Source organism: Nycticebus coucang, chromosome 23 (assembly GCF_027406575.1).
Source record: "Nycticebus coucang isolate mNycCou1 chromosome 23, mNycCou1.pri, whole genome shotgun sequence".
Classification (NCBI taxonomy): domain Eukaryota; kingdom Metazoa; phylum Chordata; class Mammalia; order Primates; family Lorisidae; genus Nycticebus; species Nycticebus coucang.
In genome coordinates, this window is record NC_069802.1 from 12,445,300 (window position 1) to 12,464,499 (window position 19,200).

Genomic DNA, 19,200 nt, shown 5'->3' on the forward strand with positions numbered 1-19,200 from the left:
TCTGGTCAGCACACCTGCTGCCCGAGCACAGAGCAGCCATTGTTTTCTTTGATGGAACATACTCTGGGCACAGCCATGTCTGTTTTGATCTAGAGTTGAGTCTTCACTTTTTATTTCTGCATGTATTTTATGCTTGGTGGAATGTATGTCTTCCCTGTTCTTCTAGTTTTGCTGATAAGAATTTAGCGTGTGCATGTGATTCATACAAACTTTATTTCCAGGAGTGCATGCTGGGGGGTCTTTGTGTTGGAAAGAGCCTTAGGTTGAAGGGGAGGCAGGTGATATGGACTCTCATCGCTGCTTGGTGCCTGCATGGCTGTGGGAGAGACATGTTACCCATTCTCTGGGTGTGGGCTGTTTGGAGTGATGGTTGCCAAGGCCTCTAGTGTCAGGATCCCAGCATCATTGTTGGTGTTTTGGGGGGATGCTAGGAGTATCAGAAATGGAGTGTGGGAGGGGTCATGCACACCCTTGCTCCTGTGAAACCATTAAGTAACACCAGGAGGCGTTCTTTTAATTAAGTGACAGTTGTATGTGGTAGCCAATGATGGAAGATTGAATGCCACAGTTAAGGGAAGGAAGTAACTATGTTCTTTTGTCTGTGGTAAGTTTGCAGAATAAGAATTTATTTCTAGGAAACTGCTAGTGTTACTGGGCTCTCGGGGTCTGAACTTCTAAATTAAGAACTGCTGAGTTCAGATCAATAATGCTTCTTAACTTACTGGCTCTTTTTTTTTTTTTTTTTGTAGAGACAGAGTCTCACTTTATGGCCCTGGGTAGAGTGCCGTGGCCTCACACAGCTCACAGCAACCTCCAACTCCTGGGCTTAGGTGATTCTCTTGCCTCAGCCTCCCGAGCAGCTGGGACTACAGGCGCCCGCCACAACGCCCGGCTATTTTTTTGTTGCAGTTTGGCCCGGGCCGGGTTTGAACCCACCACCCTCGGTATCTGGGGCCGGCGCCTTACCGACTGAGCCACAGGCGCCACCCAACTTACTGGCTCTTTTATTCAGATAAGAGGCAAACCACAGATCAGGCTACGATAGCATAGACGGCTCGTGTCTGATTTGTATTTTTACACGTATATTCTTAAACAAACACTTTATTTTTAAATATTGTAACTCTACAAGTAATACATGGTAATTGTAGAAAATCTGGAAAATACCAAAGAGTAGATAACAAATAGTTTCTAATTCTATAACCTAGAAATGCTGCTGTTCACACATGAGTGTCGTCAGATTATACACACTCAAGTTTGTAGAACAAAATTCGGATCATACCATCTGCGTGTTACTTGATATCTGGCTTTTTTCCTGCTGCGTTCCTTTTGAGATGATTTTGAGGCCTGGGGTTTCAAATGAGAATAGAGATTAGTGTAATATTGTGCTTGGCACACATGTGGCAGGGAGTGTTTCGACTTACAGAAATAGAATTGTGGGCCCCGTATCTGAGAACAACATTTGCCCTGCTCCCTCCTGAATAAGCTTTCAATATTTGGCATATGCAGATGTTGTCATGATTATTACTGTATATAACAAATGAAGACTTCCTAATCTATTAGTTCTTATTATTCACTAATTGCTTTCCATAAGATTCCCTCATTGAGTTTTCTGTGCCAGAATTTCTTGCTGCAACATCGGTGAGCGTAAGTTATTTTAACACTTTTTCCGAGTGTCCTGATTTCTTCCAGCCCAAGCCTGGTAGAGGCCACATATTTGGCAGTAAAATAGTTAAGGGATTCCTTTTGCCCCGATAGATTACACATTTGATAGTATTTGTGATTTACTTGTTGAATGTTGGTTTTGTATATAATTTCCTCTATTAGGAAATGAAAGGTTAGTTTTCCCTTTGGATTATTTAGCCTCTAAAACTTTTTGTCATACCTCGTTCAAGTTGCACTGTGGATACGATCTAAATCCTGAAGCATGTTAGAATTTTGTATGGCTCCCCCCGCCCCCACTCTGTATCTTTTGGTGGTGCCCTTTGAAGTCCTGAAATGTTTTATATTTGAGATTAAATCTGGGTTTCACTTTACTTTTTTAAAACATATTGAGCAAGTTAATTTTCTGTTTGAGTTCCTGAGGGGAATGATTCCAGCCCTCTGTGTCCCAAGAATTCAGACTGAGCCCTGCCAGAACATTCCTGTGGTTTTCCATGGGGTAGATCAGTGTGTTCATGAAATTTTAGTTGTAGCTTGTGCTTTCCATGGTTAATTAAAGCATCTGGCTTTTAAATTTTCCATAAGCAGAGCATAGTCATTAGGCCAAACTTTTTCAATAATGATTAAATACTTTGCCCCCTACTTCCCCCGCCGCGAATGGTCCAGATTTGGTTTTAGGATACCTGCTAAGCTATTGTCTCTGTTCATTAATGATTTTAAGCATTTGGAAGATGTTTGATGTTACCTTGCCCAATAGATAGACCCTTGAGAGAGAGGGGAAAGAAAGAATGTTTGTGAATACGAGTCCTTCTAATGGCTTCTGGCCTCTGCCCCTCCAGGTTCGAGTGTCTGTGGGTGAGCCGCTGGGGTCTGTCGCCAAGCATGCTGTGGTCGGATCTGCCCAGCCGTGGAACAGAAACATTTGCTGGATGGAAAATCCATAAAAGAAAGGTCCTGTGAAAAGCTGAGGCAAGACGGTAACTTAAGGAAAATCAGGTTGGTATAAGATAAGAGAGGCTGAATAAAAGGAAAAATCGTTCATTCCTTTCATAAGCATTTTGGAGACAACCCCAAATAATTGTTCCCAGTTATTTGAGAGATTCCCAGCATTGTGTAAATGGCAGAGATGTCCTGACCGTCTGTGTACAGTGGACTGTTTGTTCTCTTCCTCCCTTCTCCTCTGCCCCATCCTTTTTTTTTTATCTTCCTTTCCTCTCTCAGAGGAGAGGGTGATCTTCGGTGCAAACATCAAAGAAGCTACAACCGGAGGTCAGCCTCAATGCTCTCAATGCTCTTGGCTTTATTCTGTAAAGAAAGCAGAGTCTAACCTCGTGGAGTTGCCTCGGTGCTCCCCGAGATCTGCACTCATTTGTATTTTCACACTATGCAGGGTGGGTCATGGAGACCTGCCGTTTTTTGCGGGGGTAATTCTAGCTGTCACCCTTGGTTTGCTTGGCAAGATCTTGTATACCCTTATCTTCCCTCAAACAAAAGCTACCCACACGTTCGTTTTCTGCACTGTGTACATTTGGCCGTAAGATACTCAGGTAGGACAAGGGAAGAGAAATGCTTAAATAAATGTAAAATAGCCTCACTGTGGAGCAGAAGAATGAAACAGCGTAGATAACCCCATTATGTGGCAGTAAAGTGGAAAATAATTCAGTCTGAGGACAGATACTGTACAGAGACAGACACTGCAAACAATTCCTATCAGGGATTCATTGGGTAATTCAGCTTTACACGTAATAAGCAGTTAATAAATACTAGAAAGGATTAAGTCAACAGTCTTCGAGAACCTCTGAGTGAATGTCTGTTGGCTTTGCTCACCCAGCGTCCTTATCCTCCTCCTTTTTAATAAATCACCCAGGTTTTCCCTAGGCAGTTGCCCTTAACCTCATGTTGACTATAATTTGTTGGAGGAGGTGACCACAATTGACTTAGTCGTGGAACTGTGACATAAGTGTGGCCAGTAGAGTCACAACCGTCCGTTACGGAGAGGCCCTAGTAGTCCTTTTGTGTTTGTTAGGCTGGCGCTGCTAGTGGCAAATTCTCGGTACCATTTAGAGAAAACCTTATTGAGAACGAAGTCAACGTATAGGAAATCAGAGCAGGGAGAGGGAGAAAAGGAGGTAGGAAGGAGGGAGGGACACCACACACATACCACTTTGGTCCCCAATTTACAGCGCCTAAACCCAGCATCTCCTGTTTTCTTTCCTGGCAGTGTAGCTTGAGTTGCGTGTCTGTCACTTACATTCAAAACATCCTGATTGGCAGTGCCCTATAGATGCGAGGTCTTGGTGTAAGGTGACTGTGGCATAGTCCGTCTTCTAGGGCACGGTGTAAGGGATAGGCCAGACAGATACCCACGTAGCTGACACACATCATCAGAAGTAAGAACAAAGTTCGGTGGGAGCAGAGATGGAATTATGAATTCTTCTGGGTGGTGGGGAGGCTAGCAGAGCGGGCTATTGTTTAACAAAGGAGAAATAGGATTTAGTCTTCAGGAACATTTTAAAAAATGCATTGAATTCGATTACTTGTTTTTTGAGTCTAAAAGGGAGGCTTTCCAGAGCCTAGAGTTAAAGAAAATTGCAGATAAGGAAGATAATTTCAGAGCCTTGCTAGTAGTGGAATCTTGTTATTTACTGTAAAAACAATTGTTTAGGGAGCAGCCAAATGAGAAGTTATCAGAAAGTCATGCAGAGTTTATTTTATTTAACACCACAGGGTAACAGCTGCTGTTCTCACCAAAACCTCGGTTGGCTTTCTGTTCTCAGCAGAATTGAGTACATTCAGTGAGTCTTCAAATGTTTATTTCCTCTTTTGCATGATAGACTTTATTATCACTATTTTATAGTCAACATTGTTTACTTGTTTTAAAATGAATAGACTTTATTTGGGAGGGAAGCGTAGGTCACAGGAAAATTGAGCAGGAAGTATAACTGTAACTCCCAAAGCTGGTTTCTCTTGTTATTCATTTCTCCAAATCTGTTTGGCTAGCAAGGCTCACAAAGATTTTCTTCTTTCTTTCTAGAACATTTTTGTTTAACTCTTACGGTTGGTCTTTAATCCATTTTGGGTTAATTTCACCGTGTGGTGTGAGACTTGGGTGTACCTTCATTGTATCTTATTTTTTTTGCATGTGAGCACCAGCACCAGTCACTGAAAACACTGTTCTTCCCCCACTGACATGTCTTGGTACTTTTGCAGAAAATCAGTTGAGTAGAAATGCAAGGGATTGTTTCTGTTTTGTCAGTTTTGTTCTTTTGGTATATATGCTTATCCTTATGCTAATACTACCCTGTACTTAGGTTTTTGCAGTGCCATTTTTCTATGAAAAAGTTCATTCAAGAGATGGACTTAAGATGCAGTAAGTCTCCTTTTTAAAAATATATTTATATATGTGCTACTCTTCCTTTCCGTTACTTTGTGAGTTACTCTGGTAAAAGCACTAGTCTCCAGTGATTTCTCTTTGGAATTATTATGGGAATCTTAAAAGGTAGAGAACAAAGTGGAATCAATCTAGATGCATTTTCTAAGTCACTGTATCTTTTATTTGAAATCTATGCAATGGTAGCAGTTTTGTGTCCATTCTACATTTGAGTAAAACAGGTTCAATTTTTCAACCTTTGTTTTAATCATTGCCAGTAACTACTAAATCAAGGATTTACAACTCTGGTTTATTATGTCAAGCATTTTCATTGGCAGTGATATGAATTGGGTCTCATACAAAAAAAATAAGAATTTCATAAAACTATTATTTTACAAAATAAAGAATATGAATTAAAGTTGTCTTGGTTGGGTTAGATAACATAGCATGGTTCTATATGTTCTAGGAAAATTGGACATTTTCATGGTGAAATTAAAATGTTCGCTGTCTTTTTGTGCTTAGACATTGAGATAATTATATTAGAAACGTGAAGATTACAAATTTGTATATTTTCCTTAGTTACAATCATGTAAAAAATATGAATGCATAAAAATTGAAAAGGAAATTTTTAAAAAGTCAGAGCTTTGCTGTGTTGTTTGGATTCTTGTTGCCCATTTTCTCTTATTTGTTTCCTAATAAAGTTATAATTTTGTTTGGCACATGACTTGTTTTTAATGTGAAAAAATATCTAAACTTGGTCTTGGTGAAATGCAGACGTTTCATTTCTCTGGCATATAGCTGACCATGGCCACTGGGCTTTGATTGAGGATTAGAATCACACTGCCCGATTTGGAGCCTGTTTGCAGTCCCATTAGTAGGTCAGGCCATGCCTCCCAGCTCCCGGAGGGCTCAGTTCTCCGGCTGGCTTATCTGCTTCCTGCTTTCTTCGTAATCTTCTCATTTCAACCAGAGCAGACCGGCTTGATGGAAACTGACATGTTTCCTACCTGGCCCCTTTACTTTTCTGGGTAGTCCTTTAGCTGATAATGTCACTTTATAAAAATACATCCAAAGAGCAACATGGAGCTATTCTTTTTACTGTTTCTTTTTAAAAAAGGCATCCGTTACGTTTTCATTTATATTTCTAGGACCCTGGGAATGGGTGTTATGATCTGTGAACCCAGTTACTTTAAATCATCTTTTCTTTCTCTTTAGTGCCCTTTGGAACATCTCTGACCTATTCACAGAATGACACTATGGGAGTGTAGTATAAAGTGCTGGGAGGATATCTTACTGGTCTTATTTTTCTTTGGGAACTAAAACAAAATTATGGCTGGGTGACTGTAAGCTCTTAACCGTAGTTTGCTTTGAAGAGAGCCTTTTGCTGACTTGAAGTTAGGGGTGCAGAATGACTGAGCCTCTGAAGTTTGAGTTGTGTTACAGTTGCACTTCTGAAGGCTCTGGACTGTTTATCCTTGTTTGACTGGAGGTAAAGCAAAATCAAATCAACTTAGACATAGTCACTGAGCTAAGACAAGAATAACAAGAGTGTCTGGAATTTGCTTTCATTAGTAGAAACCACATGTAATGTGTATATAAATTTGCAATGAGGATGTTCATGATAAATACATTAATAGCATTTGGAATATTAAGTTTCACATGTACCCTTGTAAGATGCACCGCAGGTGTAACCCACCAATCACACTCCCTCCGCCTGAATATAAATGTCTTAACACAATAACTAAGAAAATGCCAGGAAGGCTATGTTAACCAGTGTGATGAAAATGTGTCCAATGGTCTATAAAACCAGTGTATGGTGTCCCATGATCGCATTAATGTACACAGCTATGATTTAATAATAATAATAAAAAAAAGAATTTGGAATATTACATCTTTTGATATTTTGTTCGTCTTTATATTTTTTTATGTTAAATAATCTGTGAAATATAGCTTTCCTTTAGAAGGCTTCTCAGATACCATATGTGAATGACATATATTCGGTTATTTTAATGTAATTACTGATGAAAGAATAAGTAGTATTTTCTCAGTTTCATGCTGATCTATGATGAATAAAACATTTAATTTGATTATGCTGTCCATGGTAACTATTTAAAATTTTTGGAATTTCCAAATTGATTATCTGCTCAGATAAGTATTGATCCTGTGCCTCATTCATGAACAATAAATAGTCTGTTGGATGTTTTTACATAGACGATATGCAATCCAGTAACTTATAAAAAATGAATATCAATATCCGTCTGGCTTGCAATAGAAAATTGTTCTGTGCAGGTTGCTGGTGTATACTTTGTAAAAATGAAAGAAAATAGTTTTTTACTGTATTCATCATGAAGCTGAGGTCCTTTGGGGACAGATTATAGAATCTTATTATTCTCTGCTGGATTTCCTGAGGGTGATTTTTTTCTTGAGGGCACTTAAGGTTACAGATAGGTTGCTTCTGTGGTGGCTCTTTTCTGGTGTCTGGTTAAAGTGTCAAAGTGCCCACGAAAGTAAGATGGTAACTAGTGACTTTACTAAGGATTTATCTGAGAAACAAAATGTCTCTGGTAGCGCCTGTGGCTCAGGGGGTAGGGCACTGGCGCCATATGCCGAGGATGGCAGGTTCAAGCCCAGCCCCGGCCAAAGGGCAACAAAAAATAGCTGGGCACTGTGGCGGGTGCCTGTAGTCCCAGCTACTTGGGAGGCTGAGGCAAGAGAATAACTTAAGCCTGGGAGCTGGAGGTTGCTGTGAGCGGTGACACCATGGTACTCTACTGAGGGTGATAAACTGAGAGTCTATTCCTAAAAAAAAAAAAAAAAAAAAAAAAAAAAAAAATAGAAATAAAATGTCTGTAGTTCCAACCACACCTTTAGACCCTTGATTCTGAAATAGGATTGAAAACGACCACTGGACTTAAGCAGGCATTAACTTATCAGTGATAAAGGATGTTGAGTTAGTTTTACTTTACTGGAACTGAGTTAAATTCCAAGTGAACTTGTTAACACTATCTTGTGTGGGAGGCCCAAGAAGACTGCTATGGTAGTTGCTGGAGAGAACAAAATAAAGTGTCATGGGGCGAGATAGCCAAAATATTAATATAAGCCCTTTTGGGCTGACACTTTATTGAATGTATGTAGCTGGCTGCAGGGAGAAGGGGGATTCATTTGATCTTCACAGCATCCTGTGCGAGAGGTAATGTTATCCTATTTTATAGAGAAGATTATAGAGACCAAATGATTTTTTGGTCCAAGTTTTATATCCACTAATTTAAATTTAAATCTAGATTTTACTCCTTAAACTCCAGAGTATACTGTGTAAGTAAAAGCACCACCTAGAAAGTGCTTGACCTATAGCAAACGCTCTGTCCGTATCTGTCTTTATATATTTTCATCATTATTATAACTTACGAGATAATAAAGGTCCCAAGTGTTATAGAAATATGGAATTTTTAAAAGAAATTTAATTTAAAGAATTTATAAAAAAAAAGAATGCTTTGAAATTTCCATGGAGGCAATGTTTAATTTGAATATAGGTTAATCCGGGGAAGTGGCATTTTTTTTTTTTATTGTTGGGGGATTCATTGAGGGTACAATAAGCCAGGTTACACTGATTGCAATTATTAGGTAAAGTCCCTCTGTTATTTTTGATGAATTAGTGGGAGATAGGAGATAGTCGGTGGGTAAGGATTTTTAAGCATTTTTACCTGAGGGAAAAATCTCATCGGATCTTCAGAGGTGGAAATGAGATAGCAGGGCATGTTTGGGAAGTTTATCCTTGGTTTTATTACCACGTTTGTGGCCCAGCCATCCACTTCATCGATTTGGCTGTGAGTTACCCAGAGGTATTTTGGTTGCTGGGAGGATCAGAGTCTCCCAAACAGCTGCTTGGAGAAGTAAGGGAGAAGGTAAGCCTTGGGTGTTCCTGGACCCCTCACCCCCATTCTGCAGTCCTTGTCTGGGAGCCCCTAGAATCTTTCATTGTTGAGGGACCCAGGTGTTTAACTCAATGATGGTTTGAGACTCTGGTCATTCTGTTGCTTTCCTAATATTTTTAGCTATTCTTAGTTAAGTACTTAGCAGGTGTTGAGCCATCCCTGCTTTCTTTTCCTGCTCTTGTGTCTGCTCTTAGACAAAAAGTAAAGGTTAAGTTGCACAGAACCCTTTGCAAAGCTGTGATTGCCAACCTCCAGCTGAGCTATAGTGTGGTTCATGGAGTCTGTGTTGTCTAGAAGAGCTTGACTTGGACTGCTGTGGGCTGGTTGTCCCGCAGTTCTGTGGTACAGTTTGAGAAAAAGCGGGTTAGTTGTAATAATTAAAACATAATACGGAAAAGGGACTATTGTTGTAAATTAAATTATCTTCTAAAGTAGGCCCAATTCGAAGGCAATTTGATGATATGTGTCAGCACTTAAAATCACCAGCCATTTCATAAATAGGTTCACCTAAAACTATACTGAGATATTTGTACCAGTTACGTTGCAGCGTATTTTGTAAAGAATGAAGTAGCTCTGTATGCGTGCTTTTGTGGAAAGATCTCTGAGATATACACACACGTACACAAACATACACACATATAAAATGAAAAAGTGTTTCGTGGAATCATTTGATTACCGTTCCCTGTTTTGTAAGTTTATTTAGAAGGTGCACATGTTGCTATGCACATGTTTTTCCTAAATAAGAAGACATACAGGGCAACCATTAATACACTGGAAAACCTTCCTTTTCTTCCTGTATTATTTGAATTTTCTAACTATGTTTATTTATTTTCTCTCCTGAAAAGAAATCAGGCGCTAGTTGAGCAGTATAATAATGTAGCATTTTGCTTCATTATGTTGTGTTTTTTTGTTTTGTTTTAGTTTTCATTATGTTGTGTTTTTTTTGTTTGTTTTTTTGTTTTTCATCTGTTTTTCAAGAGATGTCTGTCGCCCAGGCTAGAGTGCAGAGGTCGTAGCTCACTACAACTTCAAACTCCTGGGGTCAAGCCATAGCTAGGACTACTGTTACACACCACCACGCCTGGCTAATTTTTAAATTTTTTGTGGATTTGGAGTGTTGCCCAGTCTGGTCTCAAACTTCTGGCCTCAAGTTATCTTCCTGCCTTGGCTTCCCCAAGTGCTGAGATTACGGGTGTGAGCCACCAGGCCCAGCCTTCATTATGTTTCAATGTATCCTGTAAAAACACATGAAATGTTTTAAAAACATTGTGGTCTTTTCTTCTAATGTTCCTTTGTCAGTTTTTCTTGTCCTCTGTGAGTTTAGTGGAAGTAGGTAATTTTTATGGAAAGAGGGGCAAAGGATGTGTTAAGCTAGCTAACGTTCCATGAAAGCTTAGGAGTTAAAACACCGAGTTGCGAAATAGAAAGGACACGGTATTTCCAAAATGTGACTTGAAGGACAGAGAACCCCGCCTGGCTGGCGTGCATCTGAAGGTGTACCTTTACTCAGTTTGTTTGCTTTAAAAGGAGCTTTGGACTGAATTGTATTCGCTTTCAGACCAGAAGGCTGGAGGAGGCCACGGACGTCTCCCAAGTCTGCTTGCTAATCAGGAAGACTGTTTGCTGAGAAAAGCTGCCTGTTTGGATTTGAAGTAATGGCTGCTGCACAGATAAAGCCAGTTTGACTTTTAAATATCTTTTGGCTTCTCTATCCACATTTTGCTTTTCTCTTAACTAAAACCCCTAAACAAAGGTCACAGGTAAAAGGAGCTGAATCCCTTAAACTCTTCCGATAGAACTCTTCAATCTAGGTAGGCTTGTCTGGTACATTCTATTTGTTTCTCGATGATGTGATTTTAGTCTTAGTTTGAATGCTGAAATTGAATGATAAATATCAAGATGAACATTTTTCTTTAGCATGTAGGCAGCAGTGGTCCAGGGAGTAATAAGCCCATTCTGATATCCCTTATCCCTTACCTACGGGGTGCCTTGCACTGCAGTTGCCACACATGGGGAAAATGGGAAATGGTAGCTAAACGTACCTTCATTTACAAAATATTCATCACAAAATTTTTGCAAAGGGTGGCCAATGCATAGAGAATATTTTGTAAACATTTTGTAAAATTTTGTAATCAATACTTTTAAAAGATGTATTTAGCAGGGCAGAGCCTGTGGCTCAGTGAGTAAGGCGCCGGCCCCATATACTGAGGGTGGTGGGTTCGAACCCAGCCCCCGCCAAACTGCAACAACAAAATAGCTGTGCATTGTGGGGGGTACCTGTAGTCCCAGCTACTGGAGAGGCTGAGGTAGGAGAATCGCCTAAGCCCAAGAGCTGGAGGTTGCTGTGAGCTGTGATGCCACGGCACTCTACTGAAGTGAGACTCTATCTCTAAAAAAAAAAAAAATGCATTTAGCTGCAATTTTCCATTTTTCTATGTGTAGTGACTTTAGAGGTGACGTTTGGGATACCCTGTATATTTCAGTGTGGAATACTTGATGTTTCTTTTTTCTTTTGAGACAGTCTCTCACGTTGCCCTCGGTAGAGTGCCATGGTGTCACAGCTCATAGCAACCTCCAACTGTTGGGCTTAAGTGATTCTCTTGCCTCAGCCTCCCAAGTAGCTGGGACTATAGGCACCTGCCACAGCACCCAGCTATTTTTTGTTGCATTGTCATTCGAGCCAGGCTGGGCTCGAACTCACCAGCCTCGGTGCATGTGGCTGGTGCCATAACCACTGTGCCACGGGCGTGGACCCTTGATGTTTCATTTTTAATAATCAGTAAATGATGTGCATTTTCTAATTTCATAAGAATTCTAGAAACTATTTTCCTAAAGTGGCTTTATAAGCAGCTCATACAAGTCAGTACTATTTATTTTTGTCTTTCTTCCTCTCTTTCTTTACAACTTCTGTACTGATATCTGACCCTTTTAAACTTAGCCATGCCTGGAATGATAATTCCCATATGTCAAGGTTTGGAACCACAGTGTAGGAATTTTAATCTATTTAGGAGATTAAAGGAGACGGTTTCCAAAGCACACCCATATGCCTGTGTATTTCTATATGTGTGTGCGTTTGTAAGTTTGTCATTATTTGGATTTATTATATAGAAAAGTCCAAAACAACACTGTTGCTGCTTGATGTCATGAATGAGAAGAACTGATATTATCTTCAGTGAGTATTCAGTTCCCAAAAGACTCTGATACTTTAAAAACTTAGGGTAATCAATGTCTAGTATGGGGGTCACAGACGTAGTGCCTACAAGGGCCCAAGTAAATCAGGGTGTGAGGGGGAGGGGGAGGGCACAGCTGCTACTCAGCTGCGCTGTGCCTGTTGCTCTGGAAGGAGGGCTTAATGTAGCAGGACATGGGCCAGTGTTTCCAAAAGAAGGCAGAAGTTTGAAGCTTTTTTTCTTTTTGAAACTGAGTCTCAGTATGGCACCCTCCTAGAGTGCCATGGCATCACAGCTCACAGCAACCTCAAACGCTTGGGCTTAAGCGATTCTCTTGCCTTAGCCTCCCTAGTAGCTGGGGCTATAGGTGCCTGCCAAAACGCCTGGCTATTTTTTGGTTGCATTTGTCATTGTTGTTTAGCACGCCTGGGCTGGGGTCGACCCCGCCAGCTTTGGTGTATGTGGCCGGTGCCCTAACCACTGAGCTAAGGGTGCTAAGCCAGAAATTTGAAGCTTTCTATGACAGCCTCCGGTCTTCAAGTGTGGGAAACACACTGAAAAAAATTAAAACGTTGCTCTCTTGCGTCCTTTGCCGTGATGTTCTTTGTCAGAATTACGTAACTGCTTCCTATGCGGTGGGTATCATGGGACCTGAGAAGTGAAGGGGTAGCTCTTGCTTTCTAGGGATGGGTTCATGTGGAGCAGGTGAAGGGTTATTTGGGCTGTAGTTCCTGGCATGGGTAAGTTTAACAGGCTCAGATACCAGTACAGAGGTTATAAAGAAAGAGGAAGATAAAGCAAAAATAAATATTACTGAGTTGGACGAGCTGCTTATAAACTAAGTGGCATGGATGATAGAGGCCACGAATCCCCTAGGTGGTAGGGATTGGTGTGAGCCAGACCATCCCGGGAAGACTTCACAAAGGAGGGGTCTGCAGTGAAACTTGAAAGGCTAAAGGGCCTTGGGATTCAGGCCCATGGAGAGAAGGGAGGGCTGATGGGGAGCAGAAGTGGATGAGGGAGGTAAGGACTTAGGGCAGCGGTGGGCCCTCGAGACTGGCCTCGGTGGGTCCTGTGATGGGTGCAGCATTCCAGGACCAAGCCTACTACAGTTTGTAGGATGAAGGGAAAGGAGAGAGTCAAGAATGGGGAGAACATTCTAGACTTCACAGCTGTCTACGAATGAGGAAAAAGGTCAAGGATAGGGCTTAGTTTATCAACGAGAAGGAAGAAACATAGATGTGTTTCCAGGTCCTGTCCTTCAGAAAATCTTATTGACTTGAACTTCAGAATATATCCCCTGCTGCCGTTGGCCCAAGCCACCATTCCGTCTTGCCTGGATCATTCTACTGACCTGGCTGCTTGCCCCAGTTCTGTCCTGCCTCTCGCCACTCTGTTCTCAATAGGGTGATCCTGTTAAAACTCAAGTCAAGTCACGCTGTGGCACTTCTCATATCAAAACTTTCAGTGACTCTTGTCTGTCCTCACAGTAAAGGATAAAGTCCTTATGATTGCCTGAAGGTGCCTGGCGATGCGCCCTCCTCTCCTTCTTAACCCAGTCCCATAGCCTCCCCTAGCTAACTCTGCTCCAGCCAGACTGGCCTTTGAACACACGGGCCATACTTCTGCCCCAGGGCCTTTGCACTGGTGGTTTCTGCTTCCTGTATTCTCTTCCCCAGATAACTACATGACTCATGCCCTCTCACTTAAATCTCTGTTTATCTGTTACTCTCTCAGTGAAGTCTAGCCTGCTTTATGTATTAAAAATTGTAAACCTTCCTTCTCTCCTCCTTAAACCTCTCTTGTCCTTATTATTTTTTCCCTGTAGATCTTATCCCCTCTAACACACTCCTCATTTACTTACATGTTAAGTTTCTATGACTCTTCCCTCACTGGAGTATAAATTCCAAAAGCAATTTATGTAAATATAACTTTATAAATATAAATTCCAAAGGCAGGGATTTTTGTTTGTTTTTGTTTACCCTATATCCTCATCACCTAAAATAGTGCCCGCTGGGGCGTGGGTACTCGGTAAATATCTGCTGAAGGAAAGCGAAAGTGGCTTTCCAGAGGACCTTGAGATACATCACATGTCACACACTGAGAACTCAAAAAAAGGTGACGCAAGCCCTGCCCCAGAGCACACGGTCCGGTGGGAACAATGGCCAGGAAAACACGGTGTGTTGATCTATTAGAATATGTCTAAAACATGGTACAAACGTGAGTAAGCGATCAAGTAATTCTTTTCTGCGGCAGGTCTGGCATGCTGATCTGGGCTTTCCCAGGCACAGGCAGGGAGAAGTAGCAGTGAAGGCGAGTGTGGAGGCAGGAATTGCTTTTGTGCAGTTGGGGGCCTGTTGCTGCTGGGCAGTGGCTGAAGACAAAGTGGGAAATGGAACATAGGGCCGGGTGAGAGGAGCCTCGAATGCCACTCACAGGAGCTTTGGCTTCCTGCCGTGTGCTGGGGGCTGGGCATCGGAAGGTGCCCAGAAGGCTCTGCACTCCTTATGGGTTTCATCTTCTAGCGAGGATGTGGTATTAGCCCAGGAGAAGAATGACCAGGTTTGGGAATGGAGAGGCCTTAGAGATGGGGGGGAATCCAGGGGGTAGGATTTTTTTTTTTTCCCTGCAAAGAAATTTACTCATCATTTATAGGGGGTGTCAGCCTCAGAAGCCCTTCAGCAGAGACGGGAGAACTACAGAGCAGGTGCAAGTCTCAGCCGCAAAGAAACTCCAGGATTTGGTGAATGACAGGGAGTGCAGGTGCAGAGGGTAGAGCCATCATAGCTGGAGCCGTGGGCAGGTTGGTGGTGATCATGCTGTCTGTATTAGCAAAGGCAGGTAGAGGAGGCGAAGGCTGGAGATGCTGATTAGACACCCAGGAGGGTTTTGAAGGAGAATGAAGCATATAAAATAGCTCCTAAGTTTTGTCTTTGGGAAGTCAGGAGGCTGGAGAAACAAGTGCCCCAACCAGGGAAGCTGGGAAGGGAAATGTGATTGTGGGATGGTGGGCAGGTCATGTGGGTGTGGCCTGTCATCTCTGGATAGTCCAAGCCCAGCCGAATGGATGAGATTCCCACTGAGCCTGGACAGCTTTGTGCACTCCTGTCTCTGGTATGGAAAGGACTATATGTGTGATGCCAGGATTGCAAGCCATGCTGGCTCTCTCAGGAGAGACTGTCCTAGGCAGCTTGGAACTTTAAGTGAGCTTAGTTTAATCCCTGTTTTTCATACTCTGTATGGCATGTTACTTACAGTAGGAGTTGGAAAACCATTGGCTTTCTGTGCCCTGTTTGTTTGAATTTGATTTACTTCAAAATTCTTCAAGAAACAGAGCACTCAGAGTTCTTTTAAAGATTAAAAAAAATTTTCATTTCACATTCCAAAAGATCTGTTTTCAAAATGGGTAGGGCAAGAGGAATCTGTCATTAATTTGGTTATAGTAAATTTTGGTTTCGTTCCAAGTCTCTGAGGCTTGCATAAGGCGAGAAGCCTATATGTTGAAAACGTTTCCTCTTGAGTTTTATCTTGATCGGGCTGTTGGGACACCCAACCTCATGATATTTAAAACATCTGGAGACCCAAAGCAAAGTGTTCTTCTCTGCTGTATCAGTAGAGGTACACTTGGTGTTAATCACATCTCTTTGCTTCGTGCGGGTCACTCTTCTGAGTAATAACCATGAAGAAGGTTTCTTCAAATCCTCTATTTTCACATTGCTGTTATGTGAGAGGCTAGGACCATTTTATTTGAGTGAAATTTAAAATCTGCTTCAAATTTTGAAATAACATGTCTTGGCTGTGCTATCCACTGAGCCTGGACTTTACAGAATGTTTTATAGCTCCTGGGGACAGATGACCCTGAATTCCAGCAGTACCTGTCATCCAAATAGTTCTCATTCCAGGGCCACACGACAGGGTGTGTGAAAGTAGTTGAAAGCAAAGTGAAAGATACATGTTGTCATACACTTAGTCATAAAATGTTACGCTGGCATCTGCTTTGCCCCAAAGCCTGGGCAGCCCGCCACCCTCTCCTCCCTATCCTAAGGTTTTGTTACAGTTCCCATCTCTGTAAAGGAAGGAGGAATGTGATGGAATTTCATCACTAGGGCAGCAGAGGACTAGACCGAAATGAAGAAAAGGTACTCACAGAGCTTATGTGAGATAACCAACATCTGGGTGGAAAGATAGGCTTAGATGAATGAATTAGTGACCTTTATTTAACCAAATAAACTTTTTTTTACCCACCCTGTTGTTTGTTAATAGATAACAGTTATTCCATATTTAGTTGTAGAATATCCAATAGATTCATGGACCAGAATGTATTTTATCTACAGAAAAAAAAGCCACCTGTATAAATCTTTTAAGCCAAAGGTCAGGACACTAGTTTGGAGGCCAAATCCTGCTTTAACACCCCGTTTTTCTGTTTTTAGTATTTTTGGGTTTTTTGCAGTTATTGGTCGGGGACGGGTCTGAATCCGCCACCTCCAGCATACGGGGTTGGCGCCCTACTCCTTTGAGCCATAGGTGCTGCCTGTTTGTAGTTTTTTGTCAAATGGCCCATGACCTTAGAATGGGTTTTGCTTTTTTTTTTTTCTGAGACAGAGTCTCACTTCACTTTGTTGCCCTTGGTAGAGTGCTGTGGTGTTATAGCTCACAGCAACAAAGTCCTGGGCTCTAGAGCTCCTCTTTTTCATTTTTAGTAGAGGTGGGATCTCACTCTTGCTGAGGCTGGTCTGAAACTTGTAATCTCAAGCAATCCACCCACCTCGGCCTCCCAGAATGCTAGGATTACAGGCGTGAGCCACTGCACCAGGCCATGGGTTTGACATTTTTAAATGGTTAAAAAAATCAAAATATGGAATACGTATTTTAATGTTTATAATTAAAATGTTACTGAAACACAGTATGCTTAGCATGTGTTATGGATGGCTGCTCTAAGTTGTGACAGAGACTCTGCAGCCCACCAAGTATATTTGTTGTTTGGCCCTTTATAGAAAATCTTTCCTGCCCTTATTTAAAAATTTATATTTAAATTTGACCATTTTATGAGTTGCCTTAAATATTTAATAACTATTCAGTATTATTAAATAGATACATTTGATTTTTAATTATATAATTATTTTCAGATTGGTGTAAGGGCACAAATGTTTAGGTTACATTGTTTTCATTTCTAAGGTGAAGTTCAAGTTCTAGTTGAGCCCTCATCCAGGGGGTGTGCTGAACACCCTCATTGTTCCCATTAGGTGAGAATTTGCCAATCACCCTCCCTCCTCCCTTCCTCTCTCCTCCCCTCCCCCTCAGTAGGATATACTTGTGTTTTCCTTTTGTGTAGCTGTTTATATGTTGGATTCATATTAGTATTGAGAACGTTGGATATTTCTTTTCCCATTTTTGTGATACTTTACAAAAAAAGAATGTGTTTCAACTCCATCCAGGTAAATACAAAAGTTATAAAGTTTCTATTCCTTTTTTATGGCTGGATAGTATACTCTGGTGTACATGTCAGAATTTATTAATTCATTCATGGGTTGATAGGCACTTGAGTTGCTTCCCAGTCCTAGCAATTGTGAATTGAGCTGCAGTGAACATTGTTTACCATGGTTTTGATCTGCAGTGTAGAGATAGCTTTATGTAGGGTGGCAGGTTATTTCATAAACTCACCTTTTAATTTAAACAGAATCCCTTCAATATAGGTACAAGAGGGCCACTGGCCATCTTTTTGATAATGGAAATTTAGGCTGCAGTCATTAAGGAAGCAGACCAGCTCTTCTTTCTTTCTTTCTTTTTTTTTTTCTCTCTCTCTCTAACCGAATCATTCCTTTATTCATCAAATATTTACTGAGCGCCGGCTGTCTACCAGCCACTGCTGTAGGCCACGGGGCTGTACCTTGATCCTAACAGACAAGGTCCCTGCGCGGGGACCATGGGAGGAGGTGGATCATAATAAATATATAGTGGGGTAATAAACACAGTGAAGAAAAGGAGAAAGTGAGCTGGGGGCAGGGAGGGCTGTGGGAGATGCTGACAGGGTCTGAGCTTCCTGGAGCAGCGACAGGTGAGCAGGAATTAGAAGACCCAGGAGGTGGCATTCAGGCAGAGTGAAACGCAGGGTGAAGGCTCTCAGGTGGGACCAGGTGGCACAACTGGGAGACGGGGAAGCTGTTCTGTGGGGCAGAGTGAGCAAAGGGAAGAGCTGCCCAGAGGTGAAGTCAGAAAAATATAGGGTGGAGCAACGCGCACTGCAGAACAGAAGAAGCCTCAGCATTTTCAATTCTGAGAGAGAGGAGAAGGTTTTGAGCAGAGAACTGACTTGATCTGACCTTTTTGAAATGATGGCTTAAACTACAAGACGTTTCTCCAACCGTGTGGTTTATTGCAGATAATGGCATTTTGTGGATTAAAAGAAACAAAGGGCATATCAGTACACCGTTCGTACAGCGACCGAAACATGCCACAGAAATGGGATCAAAACAATAGTAATTACAGAGCAGGATCTTGTTAGGGAAGTGCTCAAAGGTTTTAGGTCCCCGTATCAGGTTGGGTCTTGTAAAGAAACAGTGGCACATCCAAATTGGGGACAGGGTATACCACAGGGGACCACAACGGATAGTGCAGTGTCCTGGGGCTGTGGCAGCCGAGCTTCTCCCACACATTGGACCTCTGGGGGAGGGCGGAGCAGTTGTGGGGGACTAAGGGCTCTGTGTAGACGGCCCCTGATAGGACCCAGGGCACCCTGCAGGAGGGAGCCAGCTCTTCTGTCCTTCTGGCTGACCCACCTGGGAGCCAGTGGGTAAGAGAGCCTTCCAGAACAGGCAATTCTAAGAGAACCATCTGAGGGGACACCTCGAGATTTTTATCTGAGTCCCAACTCTGTCCTCACCCCTCCCCCAGACATGCCACCGACGTGCACTCACCAGCCTGGTCACATACACTCCAGGGTCCCCCCTGGTATTCTGTGATCACTTTCCTGACTAGAGCAGAGGAGCTATTAACTGTGAACTGTGAGAACATTCCTCATTATTTCTGTGGCGTTTGCCTGTACAGTAGAAACCCCACGAGGAGGGTGAGG

At 42.0% G+C, this 19,200-nt stretch overlaps 1 protein-coding gene across 12 annotated transcripts in view; it reads left to right on the forward strand.

Moving 5' to 3' along the window:
* APBB2 (amyloid beta precursor protein binding family B member 2) overlaps positions 1 to 19,200 on the forward strand; it is a 425,552-nt gene that overhangs the window by 116,166 nt on the left and 290,186 nt on the right. For all 12 annotated transcript variants that reach the window (XM_053577899.1, XM_053577898.1, XM_053577900.1 and 9 more), the window contains exon 2: positions 2,499 to 2,655. The gene's annotated coding sequence lies outside the window, so the exon portion shown is untranslated. The remainder of the gene's footprint in view (positions 1 to 2,498; positions 2,656 to 19,200) is intronic.